The sequence below is a fragment of the Helicoverpa zea genome, chromosome 8 (assembly GCF_022581195.2).
Source record: "Helicoverpa zea isolate HzStark_Cry1AcR chromosome 8, ilHelZeax1.1, whole genome shotgun sequence".
NCBI lineage: Eukaryota > Metazoa > Arthropoda > Insecta > Lepidoptera > Noctuidae > Helicoverpa > Helicoverpa zea.
The window spans coordinates 13166345-13189292 of record NC_061459.1 but is presented as its reverse complement, the minus strand read 5'-3'; the positions used below and the strand labels follow the sequence as shown (position 1 = coordinate 13189292).

The following is a 22948-nucleotide window of genomic DNA, read 5'->3' as shown; positions in this document are numbered from 1 at the left end:
AACAAGTATCTTTATTGATTTATGGCATCAAAAAACTCCTCATCGCTGGCCACCGGGAGTGTACCAAAGAGGCTGGCAGCATTGCCACGTTGGATGGCAATGCTTAATTATTGGCCAAAATAAAAATACAACAATAGGTATATAACCGAATTACGGTTTTACCCAAGATATGCGATTCATAATAAATATCAACAGTTTAATGATGTCATTTATAATGCTATGAACAATTAGTGTGATAATGACGATAACCTAATTATTGCACATTATTTAGGCAACACTACCGTGATTAACAAACAACATAAACCGAAACTCTACTAAGAAAGAAAACAAAGTAGTATCATTACCAGCTAGGTGGATTACCTACCTATTTTGTTTTATTTTATTTTTTGCTACCAGTAATCTGAACTGGCAGTCATTTGTACATCTTTAGCAATCGTTGCGGTAGAAGAAGCCAGTAAGTCTGACAACCAGTCTTACCAAGGAGTATTGGGTTGTTAGGGTAACTGGGTTGAGGAGGTCAGATAGGCAGTCGCTCCTGTAACACGCTGGTACTCAGCTGCATCCAGTTAGACTGGAAGCCGAGCCCAACATAGTGGGGAAAAAATGGTAAGCAGATGATGTTACCAGTTACCCTAGAATTGCGTGAATAAAACTTAGATTTCCTACATTTTCTATGAATGAAAATGATGACATATCTTATCGATCCGTATGCAGTTATTTAAAACTGATAACAATTACTGGGAACTCGTATAATGTCAATGGCGAGGTCAGGTCGCCGGGTGACGGAGGTTTTATCTACATTATCGCGAATCATATTGAAAACTTCACAATTCATGTGATTTCTATGTGAATGATTAATTAAATCATGTGTTAATGAGGTTCTTCTTTGAATAAGTACGCGTTAGAAGGAATCGGGGATTGTATACGGGTTGGTATTTGCAAGATGAAGGGTTATCTCGCTTCTTGTAATATTAGAAGTGAAATGAGATCCTACTACAATTATTAAGAGGCTTGTACTTTGAAAACAAATTAACAGTTTCAAGTGACTGGACGGGACCATAATATGGCCACTTCTCACATGATCTTGTTGAAGCTTTAGTACTTATTTTTAAGTGACATAAGATACACTTATCACATTTATACCACAAACCAATGTCTATATATGCCCGCTATTTAAGCGTAAGTACTAATAACACGGCATTACATTCAAATTACCCCTATAACTCACTTTACCAGCAAAAACCGATAAAAACCTAATTACCAACGAGAAAACCGCGAACTTACGCTCCAATTCCATAGTCAATGCTAATAAAAACAAAAAGCGTGTCTATGTCTAATACTCTCTGATGTAAGAACAATATCGGCTGTATCTGTTACTTAAGTATGACGTCACAACTCACGGATACTCAAACGGATGGTGATGGAGATTATTTGGGCTATGTCATCGCTGTGATGTCATGCTGGTAACATGGATCGGTTTGATGACGGATGCCCAAGGGCACAGGTGCTGAAAGTCATCGACATAAGGTTACTAAGGAACTTGCTTTTTGTTAGTGGGTTTTACAAAACATTTTAACATAGGTTTAAAACTGGATGAGTGGATAATTCCTGCCTGAATACCTTCGAAATAAATTCTAGGGTCATTTTAAAGTATAGACACAATTGGTAAATGTTTCTACCCCAATTATTATCAAAAGCTGAAGCCATTTACAGTCGAGCTCACTAAATATGCTTTCCAAGCTACTTAAAGAGTCGCATATACTTAATTAGAGATACCTAATTTACTGTCGTGTAACCACAACATAATTGCATTTTCAGGTACTCTAGATTAGCAATTAGGAATTCCCAAAGCATATCTACTGATATTTAGCCGTAAGTACTATTCACGCTACAAATGCTAAAAATTATCGAAGCAGGAATGTTAATAGTAATTGATATAGCATTATTATTTATCCATTGACTAGGAATGCTGTTTGGAATATTTCTTGTTTTATTCTTAACATACCTAGCTATAATCTATACTAATATTATAAAGCTGAAGAGTTTGTTTGTTTGTTTGTTTGAACGCGCTAATCTCAGGAACTACTGGTCCGATTTGAAAATTTCTTTCAGTGTTAGATAGCCCATTTATCGAGGAAGGCTATAGGCTGCTTTTTATCTCGGTACGGGAAGTAGTTCCCACGGGATGCGGGTGAAACCGCTGGCAGAAGCTAGTTAATCATAAAGAATACTGTTTGCTGATTGCTTCATACATACATACCTGAGTAATTCACTTGTTATTGTAGCGACCTATCTCAATTCTGTAGATGTTATCTTTTAAGATACTTATGTTATTTACTTATTACGGACAAAGTTATCACATTTACTTCACTGTTTTTTATTTTTAACTAAATAATATTCATTACCATCCGTAAAATGTCCATTTGGTGCCCAGGCCTAGTGTAGTATAACCTCCGAATTTACCTCAGCGGACCAGTTGAATCGTAGTATTTTTTTCTGGGGACAAATCGCTCATCCATGAATATACATTCGGTTGAAACTGGCTCCAACATCTGACCAAAGGGTGCATCTCACCCTCGGGCCAGATTTGACTTAGGCGAATAGATTATCCTTCGGGATGTAAAACCATCGACCAATTCGTCTGCTAGAAAGTAATTTGCATATTTGTTAGCTATCTAATAACTTTTTAATAAAAAAAATCATGAAAAATCTATTCATGAACGTGCTAGACTCGCTCTTTTTTTAAATTGAGTAGGTATCAAGTGGAAAATAGGTAAATATATGCCTATCAAAAAGCTAAATCAAATAAATATCCTCAATCACAATAATAACAAGATAAAAATAAAAAAAGGTAATGATTTTGACTGTGGTGCAATAACCATTTCTTTGAGTTTTTTCACAATGACTTGCAAATATTTGGGCGGATGAATCAGAGACTCTCTAGCTTATAATCTTAGGATTACTATAGTGAAAATCAAACACGTGCCCAATTAAGTTCCTATTTCATTACTATTTATAAGGTCGCTGATATGACAAAAATGATAATCCCAGGTGCAGATACTGCATAATCTCGGTCATTTTTACAAATCGCGAAATTACTCATTTACCTATATTAGGTACCTACTTACTAAAATATTTTATTAAATTTGTGGTAATTGGTTTTTTTTCTGACTTCTATGAATTCAGTCCTACAGACGAATTTGTCTGTGTGAGCCTATCCTCTACTGTTCAGAACATGAGATTGGTTCTTTAAGAGCGTCAAATATTCGGGTTTCTTATAGCCTTCATCCATTTCTGCCTGCACCCGAATCTTAAACTTTTATTAACGCGTAAATTAGGTCGAGATATTGAGCGATACATCCGCAAGGAATTCCAATATTATAATTACCATATGAAAATATTAAATCTGGCCACTGACCGATCAAGACCCTCTAATAAAAAGATTATACCTGACAAATACAACGCTTTTCACACACAATAAAACAACATATTTTTTGTACTTAATATATTTAAATTGGTGGCGCCAAGTTTTTCGTTTTCTTGGTAAACAGAAGTGAATCGGTTATTATTATGACGGTTTTAGTTTACCGTGTTTTGTTAAATAAACAATGATTTTAAGATTAATGCAGACTTTGCTTCATTCTTAAGAAGTAACGGCTTTGACTGTTATTTAGAGATATGTAAAAAGAGGTAATATAATAAAATATGCCATATTTATAGTATTTGGTCCAAGTTCGTTTAATCAAGACCAAAGATATAACACTTAAAAAGATTTTAGATTTCTATAAATTCCCTTCCTTGTCATGTCTCCGCGTATAAAGTACGCCAGTGGCTTGAATATTGAAATTATATTATTAGCAAATACGTGTTATTTAATTGTACCGGTATACCTTATTGTCTAGTCTCACGCTTGTTCCTATAAGAATATAAGTCAATTGTTGTATTTTTCATATATTTTTTTTTCTCTATAGATTTAATAATAATAATTTTAGTTGTAAGTTTTATTTTATTTTGCTGTGCCCTACAGGGTCCACAATTGTACCTAGCTCTAAGCCTAACTGTAACACCTACTTTAAACATTGTGGAATGCAAATAAATAATAATATGAATATGAATATGAATATCAGATCACCCAAAGTCTTTTGTATGAGGAGAGGAAGTTATAATATTGTATGTAATTATGGAGATAATATTGAGTGTGTCACAAGTTAAGAAATGGTGAGCCAGGTAACGAAAAAGAATGCAGAAATTATTGCAGTGAAGTACTGAAGTCGCCTTAATTTTAGGGTTTTCCCTTTAACACAGATTCATCTGAATCGAATCGAATCGAAAATAAAGATCATTAAGGGTTGTCAAATACATAAACAACATCAAAGGCGCATCTGTAAAAAAATTAAACTTGTGGCTAAACCACTTTGGATGATCGTTTTTTTGTGGTTACTATGATCTGAGTTACTAAAACGCTAATTGCGCAAAACATGGTCGAAATATTTCAACACTTGTGTTAATTGGACGTACAGTTTCTTATGGTAAACATTATGTTTACGTAACTATTAAAATGTGCATAGTATTTATTTACTTACCTTGAGCTCTTAAAAAAGAGGTCATCCAGAAGAAGCAAAGAGTTTTCGTACTTTCGACAACATTATATCGCCGAATTTAAGTTGATTCCCCATTTCCTTACTGGCTTATAGCAAAAAAAAAAAAGGAAGACGAAGAAACGAAGAAGAGATGTTCAAAGTTCATCAAATGACAGGCGTCACGTTCCTTTCCTAATTTATTTCCACATCACACTTTAGCTTGCCTCCACGACGTCAGGTAGACCATTAGCCTTTGACATACATTCACCGAATAGCCTGTTTCTTAGAATTTTATTACAATGCAGACATGCCAAGTTCCTCGTCGATCTTTCGACCTGATCATGGTCCAAAAGTAAGTGCACATAATCACCGTACATGGACTTTGAGCGCACTTAAATCTCTATATTTATATAAAAATATTTTTACATAGGTATTACGAGTATAAGTATGCCAGATAACTAAATAATTCGAGGCTTTAGATAGTAGTACAAAGTTACTTAAAAGTCAAGGCTTGGCACGCGTTGCTATGCCTTTCGAAATAAATAAATCTGAGTATTCACTGGGGTTCTAGTTATCGGGTATTTACTTATGAAAAGTATATCCTCATAGGTACCTTCCTTGCAGCAATGCTGCTTTGTTTGCATAATTTTCCACATAAAACAATCCCTATGTATGACGCCTTTTCTAAAGGGATCTTCCATCTTCAAAGACTTACAACACTCATTCAGTTCCGCTTCCTAACAATTTACCACTTAGCTTTTCTTGTTACCTTGGCAACGGCACGAGGTTTCCACCAAGTCACCACGTGCCACAGGGGCTTTCTAAAGCGGTCATGTCGAGACGTGTCTCTCGCACGATCCGCCGTGAACTTAGCTGTGACGTCACAATCGTCACGTCGCTGATAAGGGCGACGTGCGCGTGCGCTCATTCATGCGCAGTCATGCGATAGTCTCGTGTTTGGTGAAGCTTTCCGAGGTCAGGTTTGAGGTTGGCAGAAAAGGAGAGACTTGCTTTCTTCTGAAATGCTAACAATACTTACGTGACAAGTCATCTAAATTCACAAGGATGACCAATACTTGGTAGTCCCAGAAAATAATGATTTTAGTCACGAGAAAATTCTCAGTATGCCTGAATCCCTAAGATATTCAGGACTTCTAACTAGATATTTACTTTTAAATGGGTATTTAGGCAAAATAAAGCCCGTTTACTCGCATACCTAACTGATTAAGACTACATGTGGAAGTAAATTCGTCATATAGAATCCAATTACAAAACATCATGTAAGTAATAAAAAAACGTTGTTAAATTTCCGAGTTATACCTATCACAAAAAAATACGAATGAAACATACTGTTGCTATGTGTTGTGATATTGAGCCTCGCGCGTGGCGTTCCGATAGTGAGTAATAATTGTAATCAGTAGGTATACCCGCACTGTTCGTACATATTTCTGTCTAAATAGGGGACAGTACCGTTTTACTTTTGAATATTGTAAAGCGGTTTTACATGGCTATTTCCCATCATTAATAATGCTGCGAGGCCATATGGGCCAGGCATTTATGAGATTTTCAGGCTTTTCACACAATAAACTTTTCCCAATATGGAAATAGAAATTAGATTATCATCCTACCTTGCCGTTTAGGCCAGATTTCGTCCACACATTGCTATCGTTTTCTAGAACCCTACATCTGATACTTTGCTCAAAATCTGCAAGTCATCCATGATATAACCGTGTGAAATAATCAAGGAAGTACATAATAATAAAAATGGAATAAATACCACATGCCAAATGTCATGTTAGGACGTGTCTTTTGAACCCTATTACAGGACATGACTTGCACTTGACCTGTTGCCTGTAGGCCCAGGATGTATTAATAGTACCGAAGTAAGTATATCACGTTATTTTGGAATAAAGTCTACTAGGATATAACAGGAAGATTATTCAAATAACATAAGATTGCTCAAAGTCAAAACGTGTTTTGTTTGCTAATGTTCATCAAATTCTGCAATGTTCATCTTGCCTTTGGTGATTCATAGATTCAAGATTGGATGTAACTGTATCTGAAGAAATGGCTTCAAAGGTTATTTGCTTCGGTTAAGGTCATAAAGTAAATAAAGTCTTTGGTTAAAGTACCTATTTAGTATCTGTTATATGGTCTAAGTTCCTTGTGTCAAGTTTAGGCTTTATAATTCTATATCTAAGGTGCTCTGCTTCGAGCAAAGTTCGAAGATGAGGGATGATTTAAAAAATATTTGTTTTTTTCTTATTTTTGTGTAAATATACCTAGTACCTGAATACGTCACTCTAAAGTAAACTTTTTCTCTGACTGAATTATTTCAGGACGCTAAAATCCGTCTGCAAACAATGCCTTCATAACAATAGACATAAGGCTTAACTGGCATTACATTTATTAATTTTTTTACATCGTCAAATATCATTGCGTCATTGGAAATTTTTATTAAAAAATTCTCAGAAAATTCTAAAGATAATTTCTCAAGGTAGAGCTAAAAATAGTCGCGTATTATTATAATAGTGTCTATTTTTAGTTACGTACGTATCTTATCTCGGAGTACGGGTATTAAGTTGGTCTCTGTTGATAATTTTTTGCGGGGGAGCTGGTACCAAGTCGTGGGCGAGTGCTACAGATGGCATTTCAAATTAACTTTACTAATGTCTGGTGATTGTTACATCATGTTATTATGAACACTAATGAGCGTGAATCAGACCATTATACACGCGACATGTTTGTGGGAGGTCCTCCAATTATCATTACCTACTCAGATTTTTAACACGAATTCAGATTTAGGAATTCTCATTACCCTACCGCTCATTACCACCCATTTGGATCTTCCGTACAATACAAACTTTTATTCGGCATATAGTTTATTAATTTGTAAGTATTGACATGAATGGTAGTTCGCACATTATTACAACGATTAGGTAGACTGAAAAGTTTAATTGAATGAAGGATTACTTAAGTACTTTCAAAAAAGACTGCCAGTCAACTAATCATAATATATATGCGAACATGTAGGTCTGTCTGTTTAGTCCCAACTAAACATACCTATTTCCTACAGTGGTTAATAGCATGCTAAACGTACAAACAAGTTACGCATATATATGCGGCAATATGCCCCTCATTAATAGCACAAAGTCTAGACAATAAACGATGCAATTACAACTACATACAATCTAATAATAACCGCGACATTTTCCTCATTTAGCGAGGTGATCCGGTAGCCCTCACTCTTCAATATATCTCGTTAGAAATACTTCTAAGAATTACTTTCACTAATGTGATGCAACTGAACACAATGTCTCGTCAATTATTGGGTATTTGAGACAATGTCATACGGTACTTGCTCGAATTGGTTACTCAAATTTGGTATATTGTGGTCAGCAACGGTTGACGATTGACGTGACCCATTTTGTGTATGTGCTAATGGTGTTCTGATTGAATGGAAACCAAATTACGTATCTATTTTACATCTTCCTTCTAAGTGGACTTAATGTAGACTTCACTACCAATACCTACAGTGATGAATGGTTAAGGAAAGAATTTTCCAATTGAGAAAGCTTAACATATCTAAGATAAGAATATAATTTAAGATTCATTCCCGTTTGGAGGTCTGTTGTCCAGCTGAGAGTAATAAATAGGCCAAAATCGCTGAACTTTCTCTACCTGAAAGCGGTAACCTTGACGAAAGTCCCACTTTCTCTTATTTCTTATCAGCTCGGCCTACATCTGTCACGATCAAAATTCCGAGTTCCGAGTCGTCTCCGTGTCGAGCTGAATGGATAGTCCCGCGCATGCGCCGTGCGTACTTCGGCCGGCACACGGTCGCCACGTGCGCGCCGAGGCCGTGTCGATGACCCCAACCTTAACAGCGTAACTTTCTGAACGCTGCGCGGAAAACTCATCACTGTAGTTAACGTCATAGAGTTGGTTTTACACTGTATGCTGAAAGAAAGCTCATACATTCATCATAAGTTGAAATACTGACTTTAACTGTAGAGTCATAAAAGTCGTTTTTGATTGATAGGTTTGGGAGTTAAGCTTATAAGCATTGGCAGTTGTTTGAAGGAAGCGAACCGTAGTATTTCATTCATGAAAGTGCAAACGAGGTCGTTATAGTACTATGTGCGTAGTTTTAGTAAAGATAAACTAATTAAGTGTTAGATAAGCGACAATAGATTAACTATCTGCATTAAGTGGCACTTACCAACTTAATTAATCGCTTTAATTTGTTTGAGTATTACATTTCATATCTCGTTAGTCAAATTAATTAAACACGGCAGTAATTTGGGATTTCCAGATAAACTTAATTTATTTTTTACATTATTTGAGTCTCGAAGTTTTGATGAAACCGGTTTTATTTCTGTTGATTTATTAGGTGAGCAAGTATTTTAATCAATCCGGGTCATTTACTAGTGAAAATAAAACTGATAACCAAACACTATAAACAAACGAAGCTGTGAATACTTTTCTTATGCTTGTTTCGCAAAGCTGTTAGCAAAACCTAATTTTCTATAAATATAAAAAAATAAGAGGTATATGGTAGAGGTATAGGTATATTGGAACGGGACGAATAAACAAACGAAAATGATGATGATAAGAAAAAAAGTGATAACAATTCCTATAACTATAAACTACAGGACACTTGTCTTAATAATCTACCTACCTATATGAAATCCGTAATCCATTGTTTGTTTTGCATCAGCCGGCTTTAGAAGTCAGCCCATTGTAACAATGTAATGAGTAGGTATGCAGTAACCTATTGCATTATATAGAGGCCAACAAAATGTGTGTAAGTATTGGAGAAAGTACTTAGTGACAATATGTTGATGGGGATTTTTACTAGTATATGATGTGAATACCCATTGATTATCTGGTTAAGTAGGATGGATAACAATATTGACGAATTTGTGTCAGTTTTTAAATAAAAAAATCTCCTAAATAAAGATGTTGTTTCTGTGATTTGATTTTACAACTCAATGGCAACTTTTTAATCGAAGCTTAACGAGAAATAAGGAAACAGATATATCTATGTAAATAAAGAAAATACTTCAAATTAAGAACCTACTTTTGCCGAAGACTTAACTTTTCCCCTTTTATAAATAAACTCTACATTCAACAAAATAAAGTTAATCATGATTTCCCTTAAAGAAACTTGCTGTCGTCAATGGTAACTACAACCAGCAACCTAGATGATTTCACAAGTTTAAACGTAAGTATTAGGAAAACCGTTCACACATTTTTTATGTTCTTACAAGTATATGCTATGAATATAAACAAAGATATTTACGTCAGTATGTGAGGGAACTTTACCTCTTAAAGGGAAATTATGGACTGGTATTTAGGTACGATAAACTTACAAAATGACCATGAGAGTAGAATATACTAATGTGTAGTTTGTGTTGAAGGGTTTTCTTTAAATGCGTAACGTAACATTTAACTAGAAGTTTGAAAAATTACATTTTATGGAGCAAACATTTGGCTCTTTCGATTCTGTAATAAAAGTTCTAGAGATTATACACATTTTTTGCCAACTCTGAACTCAGCATTTTCCTGCAACTTCAACTTTTCTTTCGCCGGATATGATTTGCACTTTTCTAATGGATTAAGTAGGTACTTTTCCATCTTTCTTGAATTGAAAATGTATGTTAAATGTCATCTTTGTAAGTTATCAAAATAATTATAATGAGATTATTATCTTTTAAGTAAGTAATAATATTATTGATCATATCACTTAATTAGCTTTCAGATTTTAGGTAAATTGGACATTTCACAAGACTGTGCAAAGACTCGGACCAGTCTAGACAGATTTTGGAACTTGACCAAATTATTTAACATAAATTGAGTCATTTAACATAATACTATTTCTTTGATCTGAGATAATACTATTGTTTAGATTTAATCTACATACACGTAGGTATTATCAGTCTGCTCAACAAGGTAATAGTGCGGTAACAGTTGTGCAACTTTAAAAAGTAAGAGATAATGTTTAGTTTAGTGTTCCAAATCCATTTTATAAATACCTACTGGATTTTTTAAGTGATTTCGCTTGAGACTAATTAAAGAAAAAGAAGCAATCGCTACAGGCTAGTTTTTATACGTGGGAGATAGCAAATATGCGGTAAAATTGCCTACTTATATAATTTCCTTGGAATGCCGGAGAAATAACGTAATTATTTATTTTTATCTTTGTTTGAGTGTGCAACATAAGTATTATTAATCCCTCTATGCACAGATACGGACTTTGTTGGACTTATACCGAACATGGGATAAATAATGAAGTATTATAATGAAAATAGTAAAAAAATAACATTACCTCGGGTATCAGGTACTTCGGGAAGTCATAACAGTCTGAGAACTTTAATTTAATTGTCACTAATATGTGTTAGGTAGGTAATAGATGAATTAAAGCTCAGCTACATCCAAAGACTTGAAGCCGACCCCAACATAGTTGGGACAAAGGCTCGGAGGATGAGGATGATGAGGTACTAGATGAATTATTTTGTTATATAAATTCTGCATTTCTAAGTAAGGTAGTAATTTTAGGTAGGACTATACAGTATGTAATTTAATACACCACATGTAACGCAACGTGGTTTATCAACTTTTAGTCATTTCCTCAAGAATCCGTATCACCCCCCTGATTACTAGATAAACACAATAAAATGCGTCAAAAATACAGCAATACAAATTCTCAGAAAACTTGCAAATACGGTAAAGTAACAGCCATATTTGGTAACACGGCGTAACTTTGTGATAACGTTAAAATCGTTCACACACTGTAAAACGTATTACTACCACATGTAGAACTTAATGACGTGCAAAAATATTCATGAATCAGAATCTTGGTACATTTACTCATTTTCGTCAAATGAGACAAAACTAAGAATGAGATGACGTGTCAGTGAGGACACGTGCTAATTACAGACAGTGTCACGCTCGTAACTGGTGTGATACGGGAAACACGACCACACACCTTGCTAAGCACTTATGTGTCTGTCTATATTGGTAGGTGGTGATAACTGACTGTGATGGTCATGTTAGGTCACAGCCCCACATGTCTATAGAACTAACTTGCTGAAGTTTTGCTTTAGATGGGATTTGGTTAGTAGTAATTGTAGATCTTTTGCAATCCAATGATAAAGAATCCCGAAAGTCTGACAACGTCCAAAAAAAATTGGAACTGATCCCATTAGAAAAAAGAAAACTGCACGCAAGGTTTTGCCGAGTAGGAAACACTTGAAAACTGATCTACAAAAAAAAGTGTAGACCGACAGCGTAACTAGTAACGCAAAGCCAGAATCAAATAACGATCACCAAAACAGCTTTAAACATTGATACTCAATAGTGGGGCTATTGAGTTCTTACTACTTCTACGCAAAATTCAGAAATAGGAAAAAACTGCTAAGACATTTATGTGTCCAAGGGACGCAGGCGCAGGTGTGCGGTTGTACCACGAATTAGTGGAGTACACTTGATGTCAATAAAGGTTTTGGAACAACAAGGTTTCCGCTTAAAGGCTCTTGACATGTTTGGCTGCTATTTTAGGACTGGTTTTGGGAAATCAGATGACGAAATGACCATTACATCATAGCTGGTCGTTTATCGTTCACAGGTAAATGAAGTAAAGTCGTTGAAGGTACAATCTTTCAACAATATACCTACATTCTAAACTTTTAGGCTTTGTCGAGAAAAATTACGAAGAAAATGGAGTAAGTATGTGAGCATATGAATGAGTTTATGATAGGTACACACATATTCCGCATTTGATTAAAACAAGCGTGCCGTCTATTGACCTTAAGTAATTGCCTACAGTCGTCATAGGGAAGTGGGAGTGCAATTTGGGGAATACAAAAGTTCCTGAACGTGGAATAGTCATGCAACCTGTTTACCTATGAATCACCTGAACACTGGCGATGCTGTCTAGAAAATCACTCACATCAGCAAAGCAATCTCACCGTTATTTAGAAAGATTACACATTATTTCTTGTCAATCATTAGTTGGATTGTGCTCAATAAGATAAGCCACCTTGTATGTTTAGTACTCACTATTACAAGTCAACATTTTTCGCGAAAGACGTGAAGGAGATGTCAATTTTGGTGTATGAAAAAAGTAGGTTTTTCTCTTCTTACCTGCTATACCTAGGATCTGAGTCAATACTGTAATGAGTCTTAAGTAGTCTTAACTCAATCATTGTCAAAATAGAAACATATCTCTAAATAGGAACCTAAAATAAGATCCATGCTTGACTTCATTGGTTGATTGATTTGATTTGACTATTCTATAACATCAGATATGACCTTCTGTAAATCCGGAGGTTTTTACCAGCACTTGCGCAAATCCTAGGCGACAGGTGTCACGTGAAATTCTCCTAATTAGAAACTTTACTAACGGTAAAAAGTTCGTGGAAATATGCGTATATCGTGACCTTGTGTAGTTAGGCGCGTACAAAGGTAGACGGTCTGTGAGTCAAGCTCGTGATGTATTATATTATAAAATACTAGTTATATCTTGCATTGAGTTCGTTAAGCCTTCGAAGAAACTGATTCATAGGTAGCTTAGAATAAGTAGAGTTTGTGTAGATGCGGCAGGTCTTAACTTACAAAAGCTTATTGGTCTGGTGTAATGACAATGGTACACTTACATTTGATACCAACATATCAGGAACTATATCTATATCCTAGCTGTATGCCAAAGATACAAAATGTAACACAGTAGATCATTTCCAGACAACTTTCATTCGACCTTTGAATTTTGTTCCAGTATATTCATTAGTATTTGTGAAGGTGACATTAAACCATTATCGAAAGACTTTGCTTCCTTATTAAAAATCAGTTAATTATACCTTATCACAATCCGCATTACCTCACGATACTATTAAAAGCAGTTGGCGCGTCTATTATTCTCTAATCTATGACGGACATTGTCGATATCATGCGGTATCGATATCGGTATCGATCTTTACGTGAAAGGATTTCCCAGATTTATTGTTCAGGGTATAATTGACAGGATATATCGGCATTTCTAGTTATTGTCTGTCTAACCTTCGTTCTTTTGTTTAGAGAGATCTCAAAAGTATAGTCATCTGGACTGGCATTAGTGAAATGACTGTCATTTCTTGCAATGAGTAAGATATGACAGTCATTTTTTGTATAAATTAGTAGTGAATCCTGCACCACATAAACCCCGTTATGTACTCCATTACGTACTTTCCCTTGTATATTTCCTTATCTATTTTCCCCATATAGGTACCTTCTCCCTTTTCCCTTTGAATTCTTATTTATTCCCCCTATATACCCTCTACATACTCCTCCTATATATTCCCTCATATAGTCTCTGCTGTAGCTGAATTTAATGAATGTGAATTTTAGCCATATATGTAGATCAGTGGTTCTTAACCTTTTTGACATGAGGGACCACTTTGACTAAAGTTTGTCTTGCCGCGGACCACCTCATCGGTTTACCTAAATTAGTACTCATTTCTTTATTAATTATCAAAAAAAACAGATTTTTTGGGTAAGTTCTACTCAAAGCTAAACGCATGTCGGCAGTTGTGTAGGTAAGCAAATGCAAATAAAGAAAAAGATGGCTATGTAGTTTCCAAATGCGCGAGCGAAGCGAGCGCGAAATTTTTATCGGACTTAAACCAAATATTACGTAAAATGTAGCCCAAACATACTTATCTTTTTGTTAGTTGACAAATGCAAAAATAAGGGCATATAGTTTCTGAATACGCGAGCGAAGCGAGCGCGAAATTTTTATCGGACTTAAAACAAAAATTACATAAAATTTAGCCCAAACTTACTTAACGTTTTGTTTGCTGACAAATGCAAAAATAAGGGCCATAATATAGTTTCTGAATAGGCGAGCGAAGCGAGCGCGAAATTTTTATCGGACTTAAAACAAAAATTACATAAAATTTAGCACAAACTTACTTAACGTTTTGTTTGCTGACAAATGCAAAAATAAGGGCCATAATACAGTTTCTGAATACGCGAGCGAAGCGAGCGCGAAATTTTTATCGGACTTAAAACAAAAATTACATAAAATTTAGCACAAACTTACTTAACGTTTTGTTTGCTGACAAATGCAAAAATAAGGGCCATAATACAGTTTCTGAATACGCGAGCGAAGCGAGCGCGAAATTTTAATTATTGACGTGACAACGTCTTATAAATCGATGGAGCCGGCTGCACGCACGAAAAAACATGACTCATGCGGCGTTACCTCGCTCTGAGGCGTTACCTCGCTTTGAGGCGTTACCTCGCTCTGAGGCGTTCCGTTTAAGGCTTGAAGTGCAAGCGAGAGCACGCAGCGAGCGACAAAGAGGCACAATCGGTAGCTACTCACGTTGTCACGTTCAACTATCGTCCGTAAACGACTTTACAGACAATGGTTTTTTTTTAAGACTCAAAACCAAAATTACGTAAAATGTAGCCCAAACACACATTTTCATGAATGGGGGGGACTAGGTACGACACACCGATATACGTCCATGCGAAAACCCCCGCTCGCAATTATAAGTCGATAAAAATTAAGTTAGATAACGTATAGCAACGTCGCGAAGCTAAGCTTCGCGGACCACTTGGAATGCCTCCAGGGACCACCAGTGGTCCGCGGACCACCGGTTAAGAACCACTGATGTAGATGAATGTGCCCACAGCCTGTTTCGTCCGCTTCATGCGCCCCTGATAGAAATAGTATAGACATGCATAGTATTTTGTAGCCCTAAAACTTATACTTCTTATGATGAGTATTTCTGTAATTCGAAATAGCTGCATGCAATTAAAAAAATCCAAAATGTATCCGTTGCACGGTACAGCTGTCGAACCGAGTATGCAATCATATCTTAACTTGGTAGCTGAAAGATAACTATACTTACATAAAATCTATTGACTTTATGTAAGTATACAAAAATAAAAGACCTTTCTACCGACGGCCGGACAATGAACAAAGTGCCAACAAATCATCAGTTACAGACTTCAGTACTCAGACATCATCACTCACTACATATAATTTGTACAAACATTGTAAACTGTGACGTATACCGACGGTACCCTCATTCACGGCTCACGAGAGGACAAACCTATTTACTATGCTAACGAAGCATGAATGACTGATAACTGATAACACTACAACTATCAATGACAGCGTCACGACGTAACTGATAACGAGCGATTATATCGGATTTATAGTTTTGTGATAACACTTGATTGCCGACAATTGCCTATCGAGTGCTGATACGGTATCTAAGCGAATTGAAAGATGTGTAGTACGTCAATTATTTCCTATTAATGGCGCCTTGTTTGTGTAACGGTAGATAAAAGTTAAGTTAGTAAAATACAGGAGGAAGCTTGTTTTCTCTCCTATATTTTGTAGGTCGGTTAAGAAGTTAACTGAATTATGGATAAGACTTTAATTATAGGACCATTATGATCGATTTTGGGTCTTTACAAAATCATAGTATATTGGTGAGTACCTATGCTGTAGAATACAACCAATCATTGTTTAAGGCAGTTTATGCAATAAGGAAAGCTTGATTAAAAACTCAGCACTTACGTAAGGTGTATCTAAACGTAATATTATGAAAATCCATTGCAACTTATTCTGGCAGTTAAAATGACATCATATCACTATGACCCCTACATTTACCGGATGGCTAGCCGTGCCGCCCGCATTCAACAAATATCATAAAGATAAGTGACAATTCTGAAAAAACATGAAGACTACACTGTATTGGGTATTCGGAATCCCCATGTCGTCATGCCAGTTGACAATTTCGTAAGTTATCGCAATATAATAACTGCATAACCGACAACTACTAAATATGGACAGCGGTATTTCAAAAGTAAGAAACACAGTTCCTTAGAAGCATTCTTGTTAGTTTAACTCATCGTTTTGTCAAGTCAGGTGCGAAATGAATGGCTTTAGATCTTAATAAATTGATAAAAGATAAAAGCGTGATTGTTTGGATTTTCCTTAACATTATGATTCAGAGTGCTGGCTGGTTTTTGGGACTTTTAAAGTTCATATTAACACGCGACGCTCAAGTGTTCGGTGACGGTATTCTTCGATACATAGAAAAAAGCGAGAGAATTTTGCTATATAATAAATTTTCTATATAAAATATACGCTATATAAAAAAAAAAAAAACTAAAATGCCTGCTAAGTAATTAAAACAGTTCATAACAAAATATACAAGACATTCGTGAGATATTTTGATGTCTTTACGACGCACTCCCACTCAATTCGTACAAGTCTTAAAAAGATGTTCTATTCCTAGCGATCTGAAATTAAATTCAAATCGTTCGGCATTCGATGTGCTTATTGAAAACATTTCCCCATTAACAATTTACGGTCGGGCGGCGTGGGAATTTCAGTGGAAAGCTGGTGTTTACGCAAACTATATTAACTCGGTGGTAATCGGTGAAACATGCAAGTTATTCACATTACTCACGGCTCATCGATCGTTACACTTATCATTGCTAAGAACACGATGTTTGTGCCAGACTATTCTCATTAGTGACAGCACGACATACGAAAATATCCAAATAATTCATAGCAATTGACGAGAACATTCATACATCAAAAAGCGGAGTGCGGATGTGAAAGACCATTTTGATTCTTGGTGTATTTTGACGTAGTTTTATTTAGACTTGCTAATTGAAACACTAACATCTTGTCTAAAATTAAACTGTTCTATTGCGAAACTTTCAAGCATCCGAGGATATACCTACCTATTAAGGATCTCGGAATCACGTCGTAAAAATCTCCAAGTTACAAAAAAACTTAATGTAGATCAAACCTGCCATGTGACTATTACTGGACCTCCTTGGATGCAGACTTCTGCGCATATAAATACATGTGGCCCAATTAACTGATAGATAATACTACGTCTTAATCGTGATCTCATGAGCTGGTTTACTTGACCAGTTAGTTGGTTGTCTGCTAGACAGTTATCTTTAGACGGACGGTTCAGGGGGCACGGTGATGCGTCGCGTTAGGATATCCTAGTGTGATTAAGCTCCTATGCCGATGGAAAGCGTGCTTCATTGTCTGTTGATGTATCTTATCACTTTCTTTAATATGTAAGCATAGACAGATAGATAAAAAATAGAGAGCCTTCTTGTCCCGTAATAAAAGAGATAAGATACTTTTCAATCTTGATTAAGCTGACAACAGAATATCTTCACTAAGAAACATCAAAATGCATCACATCGTCAGAGTCAGAAAAACATTCCAGCCAATTCCATTAATTAGATATTTAAATCTTCTATGTAATGTTTGTGTTATTTAGTTATTTTTATAATTTATGAGGGCCGCCCACTAGTGGGCTACTGCGACATCGACTCTATATTAATTTGTTGACGAGTTTTTTTCATCGATCTACGTAAACGTCGGATCATAATCATAAAACGGAGCATCATTACCTAACGCCTCATTGCTCACTTTAATTCTAGTTTTTTTCTAAAGAATATTAACATTTCATTAAAAAAAAAAAAACACACATTCAGGCATTACAATAGTTCATCGTTAATATTATATATCTGTGGAGCTTGTTATTAGCAACTGGAAAATATATTTTTGTTACATATTATGTTATTAGTCTGTAAGCCTTCTTAAAATAAAATAAAATAAAATTTTCTAAATGGTACTTTTATTTATTTATTGTATATTGTTTCTCGGTAATTTGTTTATTCTTAAAAAGCCGGGACATCTTACCCCATAGAAAAGCCTTATATGAGTTAACCCAAGATTTTCCCGTAGTGGAAAAACCTCCATATACTTTTAGTGGCCGGTGAAAACTTTGCAGGAAAACGCAGCATTTTCGCAAAGTATATTCCCAATTATAGGCATAAAGGGGAAACACTTTTTCTTATATCCTGAAATGGAAAGCTTGTAGGAAAAGATAAGAATAACTAGATTATTCAAGAAAACCAGTATTTCACATGACGTTACACCGTTGACGTGCAAAATGAGGGCTTAGTACAAACCCAATTTGTAATCTCTTAAGAGTTGAAGTTATAACGCGTAAGGAAAAGCTAAAAAGATCCGAAGTGTTATGTCTAAAGATGAAGAGCATCTATGCTAATCTCAGGAACTGTTTACTAGATCTACTTATGAAAGTTCTTTAAGTGTTAGATAGAAAATTCATAGAGGAAGACGTAGTGTAAGCTTCATTATGTTCGGGCGTAGTTAAGTAGTTCCCAAGGGAAGCGGGTGAAACCGCTAGCGGAAACTAAAATAGTATTATCATAAAGTCATTTCCTGCTGCAATTTCTATTATCAGCTACGTGACAAGATGCTCCTATAGTAATACACAGATTATACAAATAGTAATCGGTTTAACGTTTTAATGTATTACATTTAACGAGCCGTAGCTGCCGATAACTTTGTTTGTGGATGGGAACACAAAACCTCAAGCCTGTCCCATGTATTGGTTGTGTGTAGTGCCTTCGCAAAATTTTTGGGACAGTAAGTAATCAATTTATGTAAGTAGCAAAAAAACTGCCATTCTAAGAATGTGCTGAACTATGCGTTTAGTGTCTCTAGTAAAGTAGGTAGGTATGGGATTTTCTCAATTACAGCCTTTGTGGTAAAGCATGAATTAAACTCATGTAAGTCAGGCTATTTGCAAAAGCATTTATTTTAATTAACGAACGACGAAGAAAAGACATTCATTGGTGATCACCCTGAAATTTACACATCATAAAATACCTAAACTGGCTGAGTATATGAATTGCTAATTATTTTCTCCCTGCTAGGATCTTATTTTGTCAAAAAGTGTCAATTAGAAGCAATATTTTAACAGAAGATTATAGCATCATGAACTCAGCCATAGGAAGTCCACGGTCTACACAGGCCTTCCCGAATGATATGTTGGAAGCAGCCTAAAGTAAAATGATTTCCTTCGGCTTTTCAGTCAGTCATTAACATCGTGATTGTAATAATTAATTATAGGTTGTGATTAATATTATATTATTATGATTAAATGGAAGATAATTGTTATATATCAGTGATGAAACACTTGACGTTGTGTTTACATCACTGGTCTCCTGATCGATATTGTCACACGCGGATACCGATATACTCCACCTGTTTACCTAACCGAATTATATAGTAAATTACCAAAATATCGACAAATTAGTACCTAATTTGGATTATGGCATCATCTAGGATATATTTATTTTTTACCAACCAACTTGACTGAATCTTGATTCCAATCAACGTTTTCAATCGGTCTGATTCCGGCTAAATTTCATCATTACAAAGATCAAATCAGATGATCAGATGATTAGATGGCATTACAAAGATCGAAAATTTATCATTCATCCTCATACTGATGTATAAAAAAACTCAAAAACGTTTATTCAAAATAGGCTGATTAATCAGCACTTTTCGAACGTCAAAAACAAAAGACACTTCCTATGCGTTTTTGATGGGAAGAAAGATTCTAAAAGGAGTTTGCAGTGTGCTCTTAATTTCGTGTCTGACTAACTCGCAACCAGATCGGATTACCAAATACAGATGTCAAAAGTCTACCGCCTCTCTACAGCAGAAAAGCAGCAAAGGTTTTGAAAGGTTTTTCAGATAAAAATCATTGATTAAGGCGGAATTATACTTGCCTAGAGGAAGGAAAACTATTTGAGAATCATAAAAAGTTTGATATGAAAAAAAAAAACAAACAACCTAAAGATGTCATTTGCGGCACCTGGTTCTTTCCATATTTATCTGCATTGCTATAAGTATTAACCAAAACAAACAAAGTAATCGATCATCAAGTTATCGGCACCTGCATTATTAAGATCATCAGATAGTTAATGCTGGTGTATCGGTTAATGGATGTGACGAGTCATCAGCTGATGTGGGGTTACGCCTGATAGCACTTGCAGTATTAATAATCGTATTAATTACTGACTATTAATTGTATAAGTACTTTCAATAAGTGCTAGAAATTATGCATGATATAATTCACGTAATTAATACGTGACTAATTCTCTCTAAAAATCTCTGTTATTTGGTTATATCGGGTGTGTCGTTCATAATCACATTAAATGAAATGCGTTAATATACTGTTTAATATATGTCGATTAACACAAAAAAAAAGAAAATTACGTAAAAATATAAAAATGATTTTTTCAAACAAAGTAAATAGAATAAAAAAGTGCGAAAATTAGAACACCATATAAAAGTCAGTCATTACAAACAACTGAAATTCTCCCTTGAAAACTGACAGCTGTCCACTGGTCAAAACATTCGATATTCCTAACTTTATCTCTGCTTTACACATGATGTTGTAAATTATAAAAACGAAAAATGACTCCTGTGGCTAAACTAACGAATGGATTAGGTTATTTTTTTTACAATTCGCCATAGAATATCTTTAAGTATATGCGATAGGATTTAATGTGATTGTGAACGACACACCCTGTATATGCTGTTTTCAAAAAGTCCGACGGTCCTGAAAATGAGATGATGAAACAGATTTAGGTGGTCAAAACAGCTCTACAGTTCAATATTCAAACCACGACTTCGATCTGGGAGTGGAAAGCATTTTTAGAGCACGGCCAAGAGCTAGCTATTATAACATTGAGGCCAAAGCTTAAACGCTACAATTAGCACTAATAACAATATAGCTATATGGGGTATATAGTGTATTTACACACCATATTTGGTGGCGAAACTTCCCGTTAGCACAGCACATGGCGTGAACGACTTCGATTGCCCTAAATTCAAATTTCGTCATAGAAAAATTGTGATAAATGGTATCGTTCTCAATAAACGTGACTGTTGGTATTCATTCATGGTGTCTGTGAACACGGGTTCTATGGTGTTCCAGTAGTTTGGTATGTCCGATACGTCATGGATCGTGAGTAGGCAGTTTACGGGTGTCAAGGTTCGATTATTGTTGAGGTACAAATGTGAGCGATTTTTGGTAATCCCAAAATAATACTGCGGAAAATTTGCCATGATGTAAATTTTCTGCTTTAGTGAAATTATCTGGGGTAAATGATTTGCAATCTTTTTACTCACGATTTGCACACGAACTATTCAGTTGACACGAAACCTTGCGTATTGATACTGTCAGAGTTTGATGGTCGCGCGCGGTGTGCAAGTTTTATGCCGATATGTAAATATCTAAATACAAAAATTTTCGTCAATAACTGTCCAGACATAAGGAATTGCTAAACGACGTTAACTATCGGTTCTATAAAAAATAGTCTAAAGTACACACAAATACGAGTATGAACAAGATTATAGCGATAAAGCTGTTTATAACTTATAATAAAATAATAAAGTATGTAAATAGATCAACGAATCTCCTTAAATAATAAAAAATGACCCCTTAGTTCATTGATATCTTGATTTAAATAATGTGTAGTCATCACAAGTCATCATTACCTCATATTATAAAATTTTAAAACGGCTTCACACGGAATAGGTAAAAGTGAGTCAGAGATAAACAAATAAACGTCTTGACTTAAAACTGTGAATCGTCTTATCACACTCGATTGCAACAACTTTCAACTTAAAATCTAGAATGTTAATATAACCAATATAACTTTTTTTCAAGCCTAAAAGCTTTTGGTAAATAGGACATTAATATTTGGATTTTCTGAGAGAAAAACATACTGTTTCTGATGTAGGTAAGAGGCGCCGTTGAAAGCTTCTCCTCATGTGTTGTCTACGGATGTTATGACATAATATCTATTACACAATAATACTTTGAAAATCAATGGGTGACTGTTTTTAGTCCTATAAGCTTTTGGGTAATAAGAAGAAGATGAAGACACAATAATCTTACGCTGTAAAGGAAACTCTACATCGTCATAAGAAAAACTTCTTTCTTGGCTATTTCCTCTTAAATATAAAAAAAAGTTAGTAAAAAATACCAATTTTCACGTCAAAGTCAAGGTAGAACTATTACCGAATATTGGCATTGTTACAAAATTGACCATTCTGAGAACCAGGGTGACAGCCGGTAGACGGTCTGGAAGTTTTCCAAACTAACTGATAGATTTTGTTAATGACACTCTTGGTTTAAGAGTACAGAAATTGGGCTAGCGTAAATGAAAAAAAAAGTGTCGAAACGAGTTTCACGTCTGAACAGTTTGGCATACAAATTGACAGCAATTTCCTTTTTAATTTTTTTCGCCAATTTAAAGAATGAAAATAAAATATAATAATTATTCTCTCTCTCTATCATATTGTTATTTCTCTCAAATAAATAGATTTTTGTTTTAGCTTAAAATTCGGTTCCTAGTTCAGTAGCTTTTTTAGGTCATGAAGCAAAGATTGAAAGCGCATTGTATTTGGGTCATGGACACTTCGTACGTAAAACGCTGGTCAC

The 22948-nt window shown here is 35.2% G+C and overlaps 1 long non-coding RNA gene across 1 annotated transcript; it reads right to left on the bottom strand.

The window, feature by feature from the left end:
* Nucleotides 1–1326: 1326 nt before the first annotated feature.
* LOC124632681 lies at nt 1327–2629 on the bottom strand. The gene is made up of 2 exons (XR_006984657.1): nt 2261–2629; nt 1327–1507 (listed from the first exon to the last, which is right to left on the bottom strand). It is a non-coding gene; the product is annotated as an uncharacterized LOC124632681 (long non-coding RNA).
* Nucleotides 2630–22948: the final 20319 nt, after the last annotated feature.